At 44.6% G+C, this 20,028-nt stretch overlaps 1 protein-coding gene across 1 annotated transcript in view; it reads right to left on the bottom strand.

Moving 5' to 3' along the window:
• Positions 1 to 20,028, bottom strand: part of LOC125458180 (calcium/calmodulin-dependent protein kinase type II subunit alpha) — a 230,534-nt gene that overhangs the window by 190,958 nt on the left and 19,548 nt on the right. The gene's annotated exons all lie outside the window — the stretch shown is intronic.

The following is a 20,028-nucleotide window of genomic DNA, read 5'->3' as shown; positions in this document are numbered from 1 at the left end:
GGAATATGGTAACATGGTACCTAGGGAGAACTTAGTTCTTCCCCCATTAACAGCAATGACTGAAGAGCATGGCACATCACCACCTTTACAAGGGCAATTAGGGATGACCTTTTTAGTGATGTCTATATCCCGTGAATGAAGGAAAAAAAGCTCAAAACAATTTGCAGATATATAAATGATTGATCACATGTCTGAGAAGCATTAGACACCACAAACTGTACCGAATGTTCCTTTATCAAAACTTATTCATGGGATGTATTATTTGTTGCTCTTGAATTGAGTATGGCTGATCCTTGACTATTTCAGAGGGCTGTTTAAGAATAAACTGCATGACAATGAGTCTGGAGTCACATGTGGACCTGACCAGATAATGATAGTAGATTTCTATCCCTAAAAGACATGAGTGAAGTAGGCAAATTTAATCTAATAAAATTATTTATCTAAAATTGAAGTTAGCTCCATAGTCATTATGAATGAAATTACAGACTTTTAATGAACTGAACTTAAATATGACTAGCTGTCATAATGGGACTTGGACCAGAGCATTACTCGAGATGCGTGCATTACAGTTATAAAACTCATATTCATAGAATCCTTACAGTGTGGAAACAGGCCCTTTGGCCCAACAAGTCCATACCAACCCTCTGAACAGTAGCCCACCCCATCCCCCCCTCCCTGAAACCCTGGATTTCCAATGGCTAATACACCTAACCTACACATCCCTGCACACTATTGGTAACTTAGTATGGCCAATCCACGTAGCCTGCACATCTTTGGACTGTGGGAGGAAACCGGAGCACCCGGAGGAAACCCATGCAGACACAGGGAGAATGTGTAAACTGCACACAGACAGTCAACCGAGGGTGGAATCAAACCCAGGTCCCTGGCACTGTGAGGCAGCAGTACTAACCACTGAGCCACCATGCCATTGGGTGACAGTACCACCGTGCCACCAGCTCCTGTACATATGACAGTACAGAAAAAGCCTATTTGGCTCCACTAGTCTGTGCCAATTTTTGACTCTCACACAAGCCTCCTACTCAGCTAAACATGGCTGCTTCTTTTCACACAACAAGGTAAGGTTTTCAAAATTAAACTTGTCAATGACTTTGTAAGCGGGTTAATTGCTTAATAGCAATTGAATTAAAGGACCAATAAAAACAGCATCTTCTCCTCCACACAACTATTTGGGAATTCCTTGGCTTTTCTTTGAAGGTACATAAATTGCAAACATTGGTTGGTTCAAAGCTGCCACATATTGAGGCTTTTTGAAGCCCCTAATGTGAAACCTGCTCCAATGTAGGCCTGTCACTGAAAAAAAGACAAGTGGTAAGGTATGAAAGGATAAAAATGGGAGTGGTACATTCACTGGCATATAGCCGAGAGCACTTGGAAAGGTCATTTGGCTTCCATGCTTCATGCTAGTTTTTTACGTTTCATAAGGGTATCCCCCTGTTCCAGCTTCACCTCACCCCATTAACAGCATCTTCTATCCCTTTCTCTATTACAAACTTATTTAGCGTTTCCTTGAATACAGCAATCACTTGAACTGCACTGTTCGCACCGTTTCTCCCCTAGCACTGCACTGTGCACACCCCCACAACAAATGCATAAATGCTGCCTGCTCCACACTTCTCTAATGAAGAAACTAGACTCGAAACGTTAGCTTGCTCTCTCTCCATGGATGCTGCCTGACCCGCTGTGATCTCCAGCATAAAAATATTTTTAATGCTATTCACCTCAACCATGCCTGCAGCCGGCAAGTTTCATACTCCAAGACTGAGCAATTTTCTCCTGAATTTCCTGTTGCATTTTCTTTAGTGGCTATCTTATGTTTTATGCTCACTAGTTTTGATTTGCCCACAAATAGAAATATTTCCTCTGCATCTACCCCATGAAGCACTTTGTCATTTTAAAGACCTCATGCAGCTCACCTTTCAAAAACAATAAGCTTCAGTCTGTTCAGTCCCGCTGTTGGTTATAGCCACACAGTTCTGTCATCGTCATTGTAGATAATCCTTCTCCTGTATCTTTGTAACCCTCTTTTAATTTGTAGGTGAAAATTGAGCGCACTGCTCCACACATTGATTGGAATTGAACTAGCTTTATTATTGCATGTATGCACATGAGTACAGTGAAAAGTTTGCAAGTCACCACTTATGGTGCTATCTTGGTTACAAGGTACCGAGGCACAGATTCTTAAGTACAAATTCTTCCAGAGAAAACAAAATTAGAAAAATAAAGAAGTAAAAAGGCCTGCATTACAGAAATGCAAAAGTATAAAATCCTGGTAATAAACTGGAAAAAAAAGGTCAGGATAACAGTGCTTCTGCCATAATATAGCAAAGGAATAAAAAGTTTTGAAAAGTAGAGAACTTATGACAAAATCCACAGAGTCCATTTCATGCTGAACCCATTACGGTGTTGAAGAAAGCGCCACACTTAGTCACACACTGACACCAGCGAAAACAGCTGCCAGAGCTGCTGAAAGGACTCCCAGTTATCTAACCAAGGTCCTATGTAAATCCAACTTCACGATAAATTTAACTTAATTCTGGAGGTGAGGTGTGTTCTGTTTCATGCCTTGGGCATATGTTTGCAGGATTTTTTTTATTTACAATGCTTTGAAAACGTTCAGTTTCCTGATGACGCTTCTTGCTTTAGGTTTAATTTCAGTTTCCCTGCCCAGGCCTGTCCATGAGCACAGAGGACAGTCAGCAGGTGCACTATCAAACCACAAACACGTGAAGCATTGAATATTGCAAAGTGACATTGACTGCTTCTGACACTGAGGCAGCATATTAATAAGTATGGCATCACAGAACCCTGTACAAAATTGAAACTAATGAGATTCAGGGCTAAAATCTGCATTTTTAAAAGTTGAATAATATTCTTTTGTAATCAAAATGTAACACAAACAAGGCACACAGATTTTATTTATTTGAAGATCTTTGGTGGATATATTTACAGCTAAGCTAATATATGTAATTCCTCCATACACAACCTGTGCCTATATTCTTCCTTTGCAGAGACCCTGTGGTCATTTGATAACATCTAGGACTTGGTTAATTTGAATTTTGAACTCTTAAAGGAACATTACTGAAAAGCTAGTAATACTAAAGTATCATACATAGCGCAAAGGAAAATAGTTATGGTTACTGGAGGTCAATCATCTGAATCTCAGGTGTAGGAGTTCACCAGGGAACAATCTACAACTCCTTTGTCAAAGGCTTTCCCTTCACCATAAGGTCAATGGTTTGTCCTGGGCCCTTAGCTATTTACGATTTACATTACCAAAGTGTATGAAAAGACAGAGAGTATGGAATCTGGAAAGGGATACAGTATGTTCACTGAGTGGGCAAAAATATGGCATATGGGCTATAAGGAGAAAAAATGTGGACATTGTCCATTTTAGCCAGAAGAATATAACAGTCTACTTTAGCCTGAAGAATATAACAAAGCCATGTACTGTTTACATGGAAAGAGAATGTAATTTCATGGTACGGAGGGATCACAAAAGTTAGTTAGTGAGCAAGTACAGCAAGTAATCAGAAAGGCAAATGGAAAATCAGAGTTTATTGAAATTGGCTCAGCTCATTGATAGTATCATATTTTTGTTCATTCACTGGCTGTAGACATCATTGTTTGGCCAACATTTATTGCCATCTCTGATTGCCAAGAGGGCAGTTGAGAGTCAACCACATTGCCTATAGTTCTAAGTGGAAATATCTGCTTAGAAGGACAAAAAGCACACTGCCAAAAGATACAGGCAGATTAATGGAATATGAACAAGGTGGCAGATGGAGTTTAATGTGGAGAGGTGTAAAGTCATTCACTTTGGTGGTAAGAATAGAAAAGCAGAATATTTGTTAAAAAGGTGTGAACCTTCGAAATGTTGATGTTCAGAGAGACTTATGTGTTCTTGGAAAAGCAACACAAAGTTAACATGCAGGTGCAGAAAGCGATTTGGAAGGCACATGGCACATTGACCTTTGTTAGAAGAAGACTGGGCAAAATCAGGAAGTCTTGCTACACTTATTAGGCCATTACTGAGAATACACCTAGAATACGGTGTGCAGTTTTGGTCTCCATATCTAAGGAATGATACACCTGCAATGGTGGTGGTACAGCGAAGGTTCATTGACTTGGTTGTGGGGAGGAAGGAGTTGCACTACAATGACAAGCTGAGTAAATCGGGTCTCAATTCTCTGGGCTTTGGAAAAATGGGAAATGTTCTCATTAAAACATACAAGGATCAGCAGGGTCTTCTGAATGGTGGCCATTGAGTGGTTGATTGTCTAGTTTGAGGAATCTGGAGCATGGTGATACATTTTCAGGATAAGAGGCTGATCATTGAGGTATGAGATGAGGAAATATTTCTCCGTTGTAAGTGTTGCAAATTTTTGGGATTCTCTATCTCAGAGGCTGTGAGTGCTCCATTGTGAATATATATAAGGCAGGGAGAGAGGTTTCTTAGGGAAGTGTGGGATGGTCAGGAAGGGGACTTCAGTGAGAAGATCAACTACAATCAAATTCAGTGAGGAAGCAGACTTGAGGAGCCGAATGCTGTGCTCCTGCTTCTGTTCATTATGATTGTTGAGAAGCGCAAATATTCACTGATGATTGCAGTGTTCACTACCATTCATGAGTTTGCAGATATTGAAGCAGTTCATGTCCTTAAGCAACAAATCCTGGACTATCCTGAGGCTTCAGTTGACAAGTAGCATGTAACAGCTGTGACACAAAAGTGCCACATAATGACCATCTCCAAAAATTACAGACCCTAACCATTTTCCCTTGACATTCAATAGATTGGCCATTGCTAAATGCCCACAACCCGCTGGGGGTTACTATTGGCCAGAGACTATATTGTACCAGCAATATAAATACTGTAGCAAAATCAGCAAATCAGAAAATGGAAAGTTTGCAGTGAGTAGCCTGGCTCCTGACTCCCCAAAGTCTGTCTATTATCTTCAAGGTATACCAGGAGTGTGATGAATACTTCCCGCTTGCCTGAATGAGTGCAGCTCTAAGAACATTCTAAATGATCCACACCATCCAGGACAAAGCAGCCCAGACACCATATTAAATGGTCCCAGGGATAGAAAGCTTAACAGAAGAGGAACTTTTGAGGACTCTGTGACCATACTCATTGGAGTTTAGAAGAATGAGGGGGGATCTAACTGAAACTTTCAGAATAATCAGTGGCCTGGACAGAGTGGAGGTTGGGAAAATGTTTCCATTGGTAGGAGAGGCTAGGACCCAAGGGCACAGCCTTAGAGTAAAGGGAAAACCTTTTAGAACAGAGAAACTTCTTCATCCAGAGCATGGTGAATCTATGGAATTCACTGTCACAGAAGGCTGTGGAGGCCAGGTCATTGAGGATATTTAAGACTGAGATAGATAGGTTCTTGATTAGCAAGGGGATCAAGGGTTACAGGGAGAAAACAGGAGAATGGGGCTGAGGAACTTATCAGCCAGATTGAATGGCGGAGCAGACTCAATGAGCTGAATGGCCTAGTTTCTGCTCCTATGTCTTGTGGTCTTATGGTCTTAAATGCTCACTTCCCCTCCACTCCCTGCACCCCATACTGTGGCAGCAATGTGTAGCATCGACAAGGTGCCCTGCAGCAACTTGCCAAGACTCCCTCAGCAGCTTCTTGCAAAACTGTGAACTCTACCCACTCAGGAGAGAAAGGACAGTGTTGTACGTGCTATGAAACCAAAGGCTACAACAGCGTTGTGGCGTTACAGTGCTACCACTAGTCCCCCTCTCCCTACTGGGTTGAAGAGGAGGTGTGTTGCTTAATAGCAGGGGAGGTTGAAACACCAGTTGAGTCTTAACAACAAGAGCACATGTGTTAGCATGATGTGCAATCAGTGCAAGCAATAGGTGCAAGCTATACTGGCTAGTTAGACACAATTATCAAGGCTATCAGGAGCCACGGAATGAAATGTCTGAGCCCACTGGGATCTTACGTTAGACTCCTGATTCTTCGACCAAGACTGCATGACATCATCAGACTGAGTGCAACTTAACAATTGTCTCCCACGTTAACTCTTTCGGAACCATAAGCTGTACGTCAGGCAGCAGATACATGGGAACGTTACCATCTGCAAATCTGTTGTTAAGTCACATAACATCTTGATTTGTAACAATATCCTCTTACTTCACTGTCATTGAGTTAGAAGTCCTGGAGTTCTGTCCCTCCTAGCACTGAGGGTGTATCTACAGCCCACGAGATGCAATTGTTTAAGAAGGCAGCTCATGACTGTCCTCTCAAAGGGAACTGAAAATGAATACTTTTTGTCTTTTTTTGGCTTAAATGCTGTCCCTGGCTTACTGTTGCAGTGTTTCCCTGTCCCTACTTCCCAGTCAGTATATGGGATTTGCCATGTATTCATTGTGATTATGGTGCTAGCATCAACAGGTCCATGCCCAGAAACAGATTATTCACAAGAGCCATCATCAGTGTGTGTGTGGTGAAGGTGAATGTACAGTGCTGTTAGGCTAAGTGTTCCAGCTGCTTTGACTCTGTGACAATAAATTGGACTGGTGATGTGATTTAGGGGAAAGAATCTTGCACCTCCTTCTCGGTGGTGCAGGTCACAAGTTTGGGAGGTGTTGTTGATGAGGGCTTTGTGATACCACAACACTAGAGTGTACGTTGGTCTGGATTGTCCCACAGATGCAGGAGAAATGTTCATATTTTTCTTCACAGTCTGTTATTCATATATTGACCCCTAAATAGTTGGATTGTTCTAATCACCTGGATATGGCAGGATTTCCTTCAATGAGGTTTCATGGCTCATTGGTCTTCTCAGCAACACACTGCACAACCTGTCAACCATTGTGGCTTATGTGCATTGCACATGGAGCCTACTTCAAAGAGGAGTGCTTTATAATATTCTAATACATAGAAAGAAATAAACTTGCATTCATAAAGTAGGCTTCTGCAATCTCAAGATGTCCCAAGGGATTTTACAGCCCCTGCAGTACAGAGAGAGTGCCATACTGTTGGAGGTACCAACCTTTAGGGTAGCATTAAAACCATCGCCCCATTTGTGCTCTCGAGTAAAATATCCCACACCACTACTCTAAAGTTCTTCTCAACATCCTGGTAAACATTTATCAATCAAACAAGGAGACATCTATCTCTTAAACAGTTATGCACTTAATTGTAGGGCCCTTGGGAGTGTTGCTGAACAAAGAGACCTTGGAGTGCAGGTTCATAGTTCCTTGAAACTGGAGTCACAGGTAGACAAGATTGTGAAGAAGGCATTTGATATGCTTGCCTTTATTGGCCAGTGCAATAAGTATAGGAGTTGGAAGGTCATGTTGTGGCTGTACAGGACATTGGTTAGGCCACTTATGGAACACTGCATGCAATTCTGGTCTCCCTGCTATAGGAAGGATGTTGTAAAATTTGAAACAGAAATGATTTACAAGGATGTTGCTAGGGTTGGGGGGTTTGAGCTATAGGGAGAGACTGAATAGACTGAGGCTATTTTCCCTGGATCGTCAGAGGCTGAGGGGTCACTTTATAGAGCTTTATAAAATCATGAGGGACATGGATAGGGTAAACAGCCAAGATCTTTTCCCCAACGTAGATGAGTCCAAAACTAGGGGGCATAGGTTTAAGGTGAGAGGGAAAGGATTTAAAGGGGATGTAAGGGGCAACGTTTTCATACAGAGGATGGTATATGTGAATGGAATGGGCTGCTAGAGGAAGTGGTAGAGGCCGATACAAATATGCCATTTAAAAGGCATCTGGATGGGTACATAAATGGGAAAGGTTTAGAGGGATATGAGCCAAATGCTGGCAAACGGGACGAGATTAATTTAGGATACCTGGTTAGCATGGATGAGGTGGACTGAAGGGTCTGTTTCCATGCTGTGCAACTCTATGATTCTATCATCAGATTGCTAAATGTGGGACCATGCTCTCTGCAAACTGTTTGCCATGTTTGGGATGTGGATATATTAGCTAAGATTAGTACAACACATTGTACTTCAAAAGGTTTTCTTTGACTATAACGTGCCTGTGAACATTCTAAGATCTTGCAAAGTGTGACCGAAATGCAAATTCTTTCTTTCAGGCAATATCCCTACAACACAAGAGCTGCTTCTCTAAATTAAATTCCTTTAGGAAGTGGTGGCTCGAAGGGATCACTGTTAGGATCAGGGTTGTTCAGCATTTACAAAAATGTTTTTTCGGACCTTGGATTCAGAGGTAGGCTGTTGATGCCTGGGAAGGGGATGGGGTCAAATTAATAATGTGGGATGCTGTGTCTAGATAGCAGTGGAAATGAACAGGTTGCAGAGTGGGAAGATATGTTGAAAATTAAACTGATGTGAGGAATAAAGAAAAATGAGGAATAAGGAGCTCACTCATTCCTTGGAAATGAAGGGCTCCCCAACACTGGGGAAAAGGCCTCGGCTATTCACCCTATCCATCCCCTTCATGATTTTATAACGAAACAAGACAAATGAGTCCTCAATGAATTGTAGAACATTAGGAAGCTCAAAGAACAAAGGGATCTTGGGAATGCTCGTCCACAAATCCCTGAAGGTTGCAGGACAGGTTAATAGGGTGCTTAGGGAAGGCACGTCTTTATCAGTCAAGCCAAATATTATATGAGTAGGGAGGTTAAAATGGAGCTGCACCAGGCTTTGGTGAGGCCACAGCTGGAATAATGAGTGCACTTCTGTTGCCACACTGTAGGAAGGATGTGATTGCACTGGATGGGGTGCAGAGGACATTCACCGGGGTGTTGCCTGAGTTAGAGAATTTTAGATACAAAGAGAGGTTGGATAAGCTCGAGTTGTTTTCTTTGGAGCAGAGAGCGCTGATGGGTCCCTGATTGTTAGCCTGGGGTTTTACAGTATTACTCCAGTGACATTGACTCCACACTAACATCTCCTCACAGCACATTGACCTATTCTAGTCCAACTTGATTCACGAGTGTTACGGGATCAACTTTCCAAACTTCCAGTTAACCTTTCCCTTAGTCAGAAATCATATGAGGCCTGGTTATAGTCCAACAGGTTTGTTTTAAATCACAAGCTGTTGCAGAGCTGCTCCTTCATCAGACTTAACCTGATGAAGGAAAGGTGTTCTGAAAGCTTGGGATTTCAAATTAACCTGTTGGACTAAAACCTGGTGTTGTGCGACTTCTGACTTTGTCCACCCCAGTCGAACACTGGCCACCCCCACACCGTGGCTACCACCTTTTCCTTAGTTTTTCCCACAACTTCACAATACCAGTTTTGTTTTGTCTAAAACCCTTGGGCAATCTATGGCTATACAAATGCATGTTGCCAAGTGCAATATTCACGAGGAGTGTGACTCATGTTGACCAAAGAAAAAAGTCTATTTCAGATTTATTTTAAAATGCAAATCATCTTTTATTTTCTCATTTGCCTGCCCCATCTGAGAGGATAATTGTAGAGAAATGTCAGGCACTGGTGTGCTGTCAGTTCAAACTTGACAAAGAGGACAATTTGCAGAGGAGCCGAGGTAGCCCCAAGCCCCGCTTTGGTGAGCTGAATGATGGATTTATGAGTCTTGGTAATGACTATGAGAACTTGGAGAATGAGTCAGGGACCTCACTATGTCAAACTAATGATGTTCTAACAAGCAAAGCACCACCATCTTTTAACACATCTTAATGGTGTAGAATTACAACTGATCTACAATCTGTTTCTGCTGATCTCATCAGGGGAGAGAGAAAAAAAACACCATTTGTCTTGTTCGCTAACGTTAAGTTCCATAACGTGCAAAACTCTGCTTCACGAGACCTCATACCAAGTGGCAATAGCTCATTACCTACTGTGCTCATTGACTCATTGAATCATGTCGGATTCTTAAAGGGCTTGACAGGATAAATGCCAAGAGGATGTTTTCCCTCATGGGAGAGTTTAGGGACAGAGTGTACAGTCTCAGAATGAAAAGGTGCCAATTTAAGACTGAGGAGGAATTTCCTCTCTCAGAGGGTCTTTGCATCTCTTTGCCACAGAATGCAGTGGGGGCAGGGTCCTTGGGTATATTTAAGGCTGAGGTAGATTCCTGATCAGTCAGAGAATCAAGGAGTATCTAGAAAGTGAAAATGAGAAATGGCGGATAGCCATGATCCTATTGCATAGCAGCCTACTCCCATTCCTATTTCTTACACTGTTACAGTCTTCTGTTGCCTCACGGCCTGGCAATGTACCAATTTCAAAATTCCTTTCCTCGATTTCATATTCCGTATTTCATATATTTGAGGCACTGGGAAAGTCTGATAACTGAACGGACCCCCATTTACCTTCAGCAGGGGGACCTCAGGCAGTGCTCTTTCCCCACTGCACCTTGGCAGTAGCTGCACTGAGCTTTGGCATGTCCCACAGCATGTAGTCCTGGGCCTTAAAATGTGCCAGTCTGCAACCCTCAGCATTGATCTTTAACACGTCATTGTCTACAGGAATAGGGCCAGATGACTGGAGGGTAGCAAATGTGGTTCCCCTGTTCAAGAAGGGGAGTAGAGACAACCCTGGTAATTATAGACCAGTGAGCCTTACCTCAGTTGTTGGTAAAGTGTTGGAAAAGGTTATAAGGGATAGGATTTATAATCATCTAGAAAAGAATAAATTGATTAGGGATAGTCAGCACGGTTTAGTGAAGGGAAGGTCGTGCCTCACAAACCTTATTGGGTTCTTTGAGAAGGTGACCAAACAGGTAGATAAGAGTAAACCGGTTGATGTGGTGTATGTGGATTTCAGCAAGGCGTTCGATAAGATTCCCCACAATAGGCTATTGTACAAAATGCGGAGGAATGGAATTGTGGGAGATATAGCAGTTTGGATCGGAAATTGGCTTGCTGAAAGAAGACAGAGGGTGGTAGTTGATGGGAAATGTTCATCCTGGAGACCAGTTACTAGTGGTGTACCACAAGGGTCGGTGTTGGGTCTACTGCTGTTTGTCATTTTTATAAATGACCTGGATGAGGGCGTAGAAGGATGGGTTAGTAAATTTGCAGACGACACGAAGGTCGGTGGAGTTGTGGACAGTGACGAAGGATGCTGTAGGTTGCAGAGAGACATAGATAAGTTGCAGAGCTGGGCTGAGAGGTGGCAAATGGAGTTTAATGCAGATAAGTGTGAGGTGATGCACTTTGGTAGGAGTAACCGGAAGGCAAAGTACAGGGCTAATGGTAAGGTTTTTGGTAATGTAGATGAGCAGAGAGATCTCGGTGTCCATGTACACAGATCCTTGAAAGTTTCCACCCAGGTTGACAGGGCTGTTAAGAAGGCATACAGTGTTTTAGCTTTTATTAACAGAGGGATCGAGTTCCGGAACCAAGAGGTTATGCTGCAGCTGTACAAAACTCTGGTGCGGCCGCACTTGGAGTATTGTGTACAGTTCTGGTCACCGCATTATAAGAAAGGTGTGGAAGCTTTGGAAAGGGTGCAGAGGAGATTTACTAGGATGTTGCCTGGTATGGAGGGAAGGTTTTACGAGGAAAGGCTGATGGACTTGTGGCTGTTTTCATCAGAGAGAAGAAGGTTGAGAGGTGACTTAATTGAAACATATAAAATAACCAGAGGGTTAGATAGGGTGGATAGGGAGAGCCTTTTTCCGAGGATGGTGACGGCGAGCACGAGGGGGCATAGCTTTAAATTGAGGGGTGAAAGATATAGGACAGATGTCAGAGGTAGTTTCTGTACTCAGAGTAGTAAGGGAATGGAACGCTTTGCCTGCAACGGTAGTAGATTCGCCAACTTTAGGTACATTCAAGTCATCATTGGATAAGCATATGGACGTACATGGAATAGTGTAGGTTAGATGGGCTTGAGATCGGTATGACAGGTCGGCACAACATCGAGGGCCGAAGGGCCTGTACTGTGCTGTAATGTTCTATGTTCTACTGTTCTGGAAGACCAACAAGGTCCGGGCAGACCAAAGAGTGTCTTTCACCGAGTTGATGGTCCTCCAGGTGCAGTAGGTGTTGGTCTCAATCTGCATTCCTGGGAACAGACATTAGAGCACACAGTCCTGTGTCATGGAGCTGCTTGGGGTGAACCACTGGATCTTCCTCCAGACTTCCTTTGCAAAGGCATATTCCAGAAGGAGATGTGTGACAGACTCAAAGCCCCTGCAGCTGCTTTGAGATCAGCATTCTCGGGTGCAGACCAACCGCGAGTACATAAAGGATCTCTCAGATATTGACCCTGTCACCACCAGCCAACTGATGTCTTGGTGTTTGTTAGAAAGTTCATGCACTTTAAATCAGTTAGCTTCAGAGTAATGCCAACAGCCAGGGTTCAGTTCAGGCTACCGTAAAAGGCCTGTGTTCTCAACCTTGCTCCTTGCCTGAGGCATGGTGACTGTCAGGATAAATTCACCACCAGTCATCCCTCTCTGAGAGGATCCTCCGAGACAACCACAACTGCTTTAACTACTGTTGCAACCAGTTTGATCATTAACTAAAGGGTTCAGTTTCCTGCATTCTTTGGTTTAATAAGACAAGTTGGTAACGCATTCTAATTTACATGCACACTGAACTTTATTTGGTTAAAAATGCCTTCCAGTGAGGGTTGTGGCTCGGTAGGGAGTATTCTGTCTCATCTCCACATTCTAACCTGGATCTCCCAATTCAGTGTTTAAAGACTGTGTATGTGTTTGTACTGGGGGTTAGGATAGCGAAAGGGTGATTTGATTAAAGTATCTAAGATCCTGAATGGTCTTAACAAGGAAGAAATGTTCTCTCTTGTGGGTCATACAACCTCTCCGGTGCAGAAAGAGCTCATTCAGCCCGTCGAGTCCACACCGACCCTCCAAACAGCATCCGACACAGATGCCTACCCAATCCCTTGTAAACCTACATTTCCCATGACTAAAATACCAACTTAACACAAACAATTCACCCTAACCTGCACATCTTTGGACTTTGGGACGAAACTACAGGAAACCCACACAGACACAGGGAGAACATGTAAACTCCACATAGACAGTCACCCAAGGCCGGGTTCAAACCCAGGTACCTCATACTGTGAGGCTGCAGTGCTAACCATCGAGGCACCATGTTGACCACAGTTCAGGCTGTCCAGCACTAGGAGGCATGGTTTTAGAACTGGGGATCGCCACTTTGGAACTGAAATGAGAGAACTTTTTCCCTCTCAGAGGGTTGTCTGACTTTGGAACGCTGCCTCAGATCGTGGTGGGCATGGGGTCATTGAATCTTTTTAAGGTGAAAGTAAATAGATTCCTGTTAGGCAGGGAATCAAAGATTATCGGCTGTGGGTGGGAATGTGGAATTTAAAACACAACCAGATCAGCCGTGATCTCATTGAGCAGCCTTGAGGTGCTGAATGGCCCGCTTCTAATTCATATGGTCACATGTTAAATGTATTGCCTTTTCAGGGGAAATTTTAGCCTGCCCTCCTCAGATGGACCCGAATGTTTTTTTATTCACTTGTGGGACATGGGTGCAGCTCACTGGCCAGTATTTAATGCCCATCCAAAGCTGCCCTTGAGCTGTGTAGCTTGCCAGGCCATTTCAGAGCGCAGCTGTGTGTCAACCACATTTGCTGTGGGCCTGAAGTGACATGTAAGCCCGACCTGATTTCCTTCTCTAAAGATGGGTTTTCCAACTATTAGCAATGGTTTCATGATCAGCAGATTCTTGATCCCAGATTATTTTTTAAAGTTGAATTCAAATTCCATCATCTCCCATTACAGATTTGAAGCCAGGTCCCTGGAACATTAGCCAAGTTTAATCATCTAGCAATAATATCAATATCACCTCCCCACCTGAATGGCTCCTTGCCTCTATTTGTTCAGAAGGACAGAGGAGTTATCGCTGGTCTCTGTAGTTAATAATGGTTATTGCCCATTTCCATTTTCTAGAAGCTTGCTGTTTCCAAACTGGTTGGTTTATTTGCTACATTACAACAGAAACTACACTTCAAAACTAATTGATTAATTGTAAAAGATTTTGGGAAACTCTGTAAGGTACTATATAAGTAGAAGCATAGTATGATACAAAACACAAGGAAGCCATTCACCCGTTGTATCTGTGCTGGCTCTTTGAAAGAATTATCCAATTAAATCTCAAGCATTTATCTTATTGCCATTTGTTTGTTATTTGGTTGAATCTGCTTTCACGAGCTACACATTCCTGATCATAACAAATCCTTGTGCAAAATAACTCTCAGCTCCCTGAGGCACTTATGTTAATTATGTTATGTTAATTATTCAAGGCAGAGATCGATAAATTCTTGATCTCACAAGGAATCAAGGGCTACGGGGAGAGTGCAGGGGAAGTGGTGTTGAAATGCCCATCAGCCATGATTTAAATGGCAGAGTGAACTTGATGGGCTGAATGGTCTTACTTCCACTCCTATGTCTTATGGTCTTATGGTTAAGTATGTTTCTTCTGCTTCTCAGTCTCCCTTTTCATGTGAGCAAAACCCTGCAAAATGCTCAACACCTTAACTAAATCTTTAGCCTTCTCTGCTCTAAGAACAAGAACTCCAAATTCTCCAGTCTCTTCACACTAGCTGAAGTCCCTCATCCTGATCACATCCCAGCAAATCTCCTTGGCAACATCTTGAAGGCTCGACATTCTTCTTGGAGTATCTTAAATTGGTCAGAATGCTCACCTATGGAATTGTAGCCAGTGTTTTATTCTGGCTTAACACAATTCCTTTACCCTTATATCCGAGGCTTCTGTTTATTCAGCCAAGATGCCTTTTATTCATTAACGGGATGAGGGCATCGCTGGCTAGGCAACATTTATTGCCCATCCCTAGTCATCCAGAAGACAGTTCAGAGTCAACCACATTGCTGTGGGTCTGCAGTCACATATAGGCCAGACCAGGTAAGAATGGCAGTGTTTTTCCCTAAAGGACATTAGTGAATCAGATGAGTTTTTCCTGACAATCGACAATGGATTCATGGTCACCATTAGATTCTAAATTACAGATATTTCATTGAATTCAAATTCTACCACCTGTTGTGGCGGGATTCGCACCCAGATCCCCAGAATGTTGAGTCACTGGATTAACAGTCCAGTGGTAATACCATTGCTTCCCCCGGTTGCCCTTGTAGTGACAGTGCCCTTAACATCTCCCACCACCTTCAAAGCTATGGCACACTTGACCCCTGGCCTCTCTGATCCTGCTCCTATGTTAAAATTGAACATTTTATTTCATATTGCCTCACTTCTTTGCTCCACTAAAATGTGTCATTTTTCTATGTGATATTTTGCATGCTTGTCCATTTTCCCATGCTCTTGAGGTCTATTTGCACCTTTGCACATAAACATTGGCTGTTACTTTCACCATTATTTCAAGAGAAAAACCAGTCCCAGTCACCTCCAGAACATTTGTCTACCTTGGCATTTCAACCAGCATCATAGCTGGGTTAACCACCAGCTGCCCCACATGCTTGCAGAGTCTAACTCCCTGTGAGACAGCACACTGGCTCAGTGGTTAGCACTGCTGCCTCAGCACCAGCGACATGGCTTTGATTTTAGTCTTGGGTGACTGTCTGCATGGGGTTTGCACATTCGCCTAGCGTCTGCATGGGTTTCCTACCGCAGTCTAAAGATGTGCAGGTTAGATCGATAGACCACGCTAAACTGCCCATAGTGTCCTGGGATGTGCAGGCTGGGTGCATTAGCCAATGGGAAATGCAGGGTTATGGGACAAGGGAGTAGGTCTTGGAGGGGTGCTGTTTGGAGGGTCAGGGTGAACTTGATGGGCTGAATGGCCTGCTTCCACACTGTAGGGATTCTATGATTTCCATTTTCCTAACAGCTTGTTGCGGTTCTGTATATGTATCACAGAGATCTGAAATGATGCCCTGCTTAGCCTGGTCCTGGTTCTCATTGCGTATCAAAAGGAGCAGTGGGCCTAATCCTGATGCCTATTGTTCTACACCTCCTGCCAATCTGGCAGACAAGCGCTCCGTACTGTTTGCTTTTTGTTCCTCAGAAAATTTCATCTCCACGATGCCAGTGGCTCTTTTCCTTTCGAAGCCCGTGGTTTATAAGTAAACAAGATGCATTAAAGATGTCAGCGGGAGACAGCTGGTTCGCAGACAGTGATTCCTATTCCCTCATCCTGCTATAAGTAGCAACAACATTTGCAGACAGAAATCTCACAGTGGCAGGAATGGCTTTGGTATTGCTTTTCAGCACCAGGCATAGTAGCTCAGGTGTAGCGAGACATGGAATTACTTTGAAAATAGGAAAAACTGCAGGAGGCCAGGGCACAACATCAGTGACTTGGATTTATATAGCACCTTCTGAGGCAGCAGGGAGTTTGACTCTTCTAGCATGTGGGAAAGGAGGTGGATGTCCCAGGCATGACGCTGCTTGAGATGTGAAGATGGATAAGCATTCTGGAGATGATAAGGACAGGTTTTGTTCTTGAAGTAATGGTGAAGGTAATGGCCAAAGTTTATGTGCAAAGCTGAAACCTCAAGCAGGGAGTAGATGCATGGCTAAGTGCGGGAATCCAAATATTACTGTCTGCAATCATCTTCTGGTGGTTTATTGCTCTTTGTCTCCTCACTGAAAATACATGCACTGGATTGACATTCCTGTACTGTATACTGATGGTAAACAAAGCCCACTGTGAAAAGTTACACTTTCCTTCTTATTATTCTTCATAATGCTGCAAGGCGCCTTGCCACCGGCATCTTTACTTTTGGGCAGCACCGAATAAATGGTGGGGGGGGGGCAACATCCACAACAGGAGAGTCTGCACATGGTTTGTGCATGGAGGTCGCTTGAGTGGGTTTGAGATGCTTATCATTGAATTTTCTGGCAATTCTCTGTAAGAAGAGATTCACATTTCACAGAATCCTTATGGAGGGGAAGGAAGCCCTTCGAAACCACACCAACCCTCCAAAAGGTCCCCCGCCCAGACCCACGATATCCCCAAAAGCCTGCATTCCTCATGGCTGATCCACCTAACCTACGCATCCATAGATTCCCTGCAGTGCAGGACCAGGCCTTTCGGCCCATCCAGTCCACTCTGATGCTCCAAAGACATTCCCACCCACACCTGCGCTGCCCTGAGCGTGGGGAGAATGTGCAAACTGAGAATCAGCCAAGCGTGGGATTAAACCTGCTCCTTGGTGCTGTGGGGCAGCAGTGTTAACCATTGAGCTACCGTGCTTCTCCTTAATGAGCCATTTGTAGCACTTTCTTCACAACTGCTAGATGTCTCAATATGCCTCAAAGCAAATTACGTAGTTTTGATAAGTAGTCGCTGTCGTGATGTCAGCAATACAGCTGTCATTTCATACACAGCAAACTCCATTGACCACAGAGATAATGGTCCGATAGACTCTTGCAGAGATGACGACTGAGGACTATGCATGAGCCAAGACATCCACATCTCTATCAACCTTCAAAATTTGGACCTTCTACAACCATCTAATGGGTCCTTGCATCAGTCACTCACTCACACACACAACCTCCAACAGTGTGACACTTCCCCAGTGCACAATGGAATATTTGGAGTTTTGCTCTCAAGTCCTGGCATGGGACTTGAACTCAGAACATTATAACTCAAGAGACATGGAGGAGCGCATCCAACTGAATCACAGCTGTAAAGAATATAATTCCCTTTACTCTGGAGTGACCTCTGGACTCAGACCACACAGTTGAAAGTCAACGACATTACTTTTCATCAGGAGTCACTTATAGGCCAGATCATGTGAGGACGACAGATTTATTTAAGTCAACCAATGGGTTTTTACAACAATGGACATGGTCACCATTAGACGAGCTTTTTATTGAATTCAAATTTCACCATCTATTATGGTGGGATTCGAATTCATACCTCCAAAACAATAAACAAAAGGTCTGGTTTACTAAGGCCAATGACCTTACCACTAAACCACTGCCTCCCCATAGGATAGGAACAGCTCTGGCAGGCAACATGGGGGAAGCAATCCCAGAGCAGTGGACAGAACAGGGAATAGCAGTCCCAGAGCAGAGAGCCTCATGAGGAATAGCAGTCCCAGAGCAGAGAGCAGGTTGAGGATTAGCAGTCCCAGAGCAGTGGGCAGCATGAGGGAAGCAGTCCCAGAGCAGACAGCAGCATGAGGAATAGCAGTCCCAGAGCAGAGAGCAGCGTGAGGATTAGCAGTCCCAGAGCAGTGGGCAGCATGAGGGAAGCAATCCCAGAGCAGTGGGGAGCATGAGGGATAGCAGTCCCAGAGCAGACAGCAGCATGAGGGAAGCAGTCCCAGAGCAGATGGCAGTATGAGGGAAGCAGTCCCAGAGCAGCGGGCAGTATGAGGGATAGCAGTCCCAAGGCAGCCGGCAGTATGAGGGATAGCAGTCCCAGAGCAGCGGGCAGTATGAGGGATAGCAGTCCCATGGCAGCGGGCAGTATGAGGGATAGCAGTCCCAAAGCAGTGGGCAGTATGAGGAATTGCAGTCCCAGGGTAGTGGGCAGCATGGCGGAAGCAGTCCCAAGGCAGCGGGCAGTATGAGGGATAGCAGTCCCATGGCAGCGGGCAGTATGAGGGATAGCAGTCCCAAAGCAGTGGGCAGTATGAGGGATAGCAGTCCCAGGGCAGTGGGCAGCATGGGGGAAGCAGTCCCAGAGCAGAAAGCAGCATGAGGAATAGCAGTCCCAGAGCAGAGAGCAGCGTGAGGATTAGCAGTCCCAGAGCAGTGGGCAGCATGAGGGAAGCAGTCCCAGAGCAGTGGGCAGCATGGGGGATAGCAGTCCCAGAGCAGAGAGCAGCATGAGGGAAGCAGTCCCAGAGCAGATGGCAGTATGAGGGAAGCAGTCCCAGGACAGTGGGCAGCATGAGGGATAGCAGTCCCAGAGCAGCGGGCAGTATGAGGAATAGCAGTCCCAGAGCAGCAGGCAGTATGAGGGATAGCAGTCCCATGGCAGCGGGCAGTATGAGGGATAGCAGTCCCAAAGCAGTGGGCAGTATGGGGGATAGCAGTCCCAGGGCAGTGGGCAGCATGGGGGAAGCAGTCCCAGAGCAGTGGGCAGTATGAGGGATAGCAGTCCCAGAGCAGCGGGCAGTATGGGGGATACCAGTCCCAGAGCAGTGGGCAGTATGAGGAATAGCAGTCCCAGAGCAGTGGGCAGTATGAGGAATAGCAGTCCCAGAGCAGCGGGCAGTATGAGCGAAGCAGTCCCAGAGCAGTGGGCAGTATGAGAGAAGCAGTCCCAGAGCAGCGGGCAGTATGGGGGATACCAGTCCCAGAGCAGTGGGCAGTATGAGGAATAGCAGTCCCAGAGCAGTGGGCAGTATGAGGAATAGCAGTCCCAGAGCAGCGGGCAGTATGAGGGAAGCAGTCCCAGAGCAGCGGGCAGTATGAGGAATAGCAGTCCCAGAGCAGTGGGCAGTATGAGGAATAGCAGTCCCAGAGCAGTGGGCTGTATGAGGGAAGCAGTCCCAGAGCAGAGGGCAGCATGAGGGAAGCAGTCCCAGCGCAGTGGACAGCATGAGGGAAGCAGTCCCAGAGCAGCGGGCAGTATGAGGAACAGCAGTCCCAGGCCAGCGGCCAGCTCCAGGAGTGGGCCATGGGTGGAAACCAGCGCTGGCGAAACTGTCCTAGAACTTACTCTAGAGCAGCTGAGAGCCGGTGTTGAATGGACTGGTGGCTTGGAGTGGAGCAATTTGTTCATTGGACTGGGGGCTGGTGTGAGAGGTCAGACCACCCGGGGATGCCCCCGCACTGAGCTACTGTAATGTAATATTTATTTGATTTTTTAAAAATCTGAATTTAATGTCAATCCTTTGGCTATGTCTTATTTCTAACTTATTCATTAAACACTGTAAAGAATGCAACTACTTTTCTTTTTATTCCTCTTCTATATCTAAGATCTGTACTTAGGTACTTGTACCTAAGACGGTATCATAAGAGGCAACATTGTCAGACATTTGACTGTACTCCTGTACTTGAGTACAAGTGACGATAAAGGACATTCTATTCTATCGTGCTCAGTTTTCCCCTCAAGCTTGTTCCACCATTTAATACGACATGGCTGATCTCATC

The sequence above is a fragment of the Stegostoma tigrinum genome, chromosome 13, assembly GCF_030684315.1.
Source record: "Stegostoma tigrinum isolate sSteTig4 chromosome 13, sSteTig4.hap1, whole genome shotgun sequence".
Classification (NCBI taxonomy): Eukaryota; Metazoa; Chordata; class Chondrichthyes; order Orectolobiformes; family Stegostomatidae; genus Stegostoma; species Stegostoma tigrinum.
This window is presented reverse-complemented; position numbering and strand designations above follow the sequence as displayed.